Source organism: Geospiza fortis, unplaced genomic scaffold (genome assembly GCF_000277835.1).
Source record: "Geospiza fortis unplaced genomic scaffold, GeoFor_1.0 scaffold594, whole genome shotgun sequence".
In the NCBI taxonomy this organism is placed as follows: Eukaryota; Metazoa; Chordata; class Aves; order Passeriformes; family Thraupidae; genus Geospiza; species Geospiza fortis.
In genome coordinates this window covers 67,163-68,071 of record NW_005054703.1, presented here as the reverse complement: position 1 = coordinate 68,071, position 909 = coordinate 67,163, and positions in this window count along the sequence as shown.

The window sequence follows — 909 nt, the reverse complement described above, 5'->3', positions numbered from 1 at the left end:
GTGTTGTGTGTGGTATTTGTGGGACGCGCGGGTGAGGTTTTTGGGAATTCCCGTGTGGGATTTTTGGGGTTCTGGGTGAGATTTTTGGGGTCCCGTGTGGGATTTTTGGGGGTCCCGTGTGAGGTTTTTGGGGTTCCGTGTGGGATTTTTGGGGGTCCCAGGTGAGGTTTTTGGGGGTCCGTGTGGGATTTTTGGGGTTCTGGGTGAGATTTTTGGGGTCCCGTGTGGGATTTTTGGGGTCCCGTGTGGGATTTTTGGGGTCCCGTGTGGGATTTTTGGGGTCCCGTGTGGGATTTTTGGTGTCCTGGGTGGGATTTTTGGGGTTCCGTGTGGGATTTTTGGGGGTCTCGTGTGAGGTTTTTGGGGTCCCGTGTGGGATTTCTGGGGGTCCTGCGTGAGGTTTTTGGGGTTCCGTGTGGGATTTTTGGGGGTCTCGTGTGAGGTTTTTGGGGTCCCGTGTGGGATTTCTGGGGGTCCTGCGTGAGGTTTTTGGGGTTCCGTGTGGGATTTTTGGGGGTCTCGTGTGAGGTTTTTGGGGTCCCGTGTGGGATTTCTGGGGGTCCTGCGTGAGGTTTTTGGGGTTCCGTGTGGGATTTTTGGGGGTCTCGTGTGAGGTTTTTGGGGTCCCGTGTGGGATTTCTGGGGGTCCTGCGTGAGGTTTTTGGGGTTCCGTGTGGGATTTTTGGGGGTCTCGTGTGAGGTTTTTGGGGTCCCGTGTGGGATTTCTGGGGGTCCTGCGTGAGGTTTTTGGGGTTCCGTGTGGGATTTTTGGGGGTCTCGTGTGAGGTTTTTGGGGTCCCGTGTGGGATTTCTGGGGGTCCTGCGTGAGGTTTTTGGGGTTCCGTGTGGGATTTTTGGGGGTCTCGTGTGAGGTTTTTGGGGTCCCGTGTGGGATTTCTGGGGGTCCTG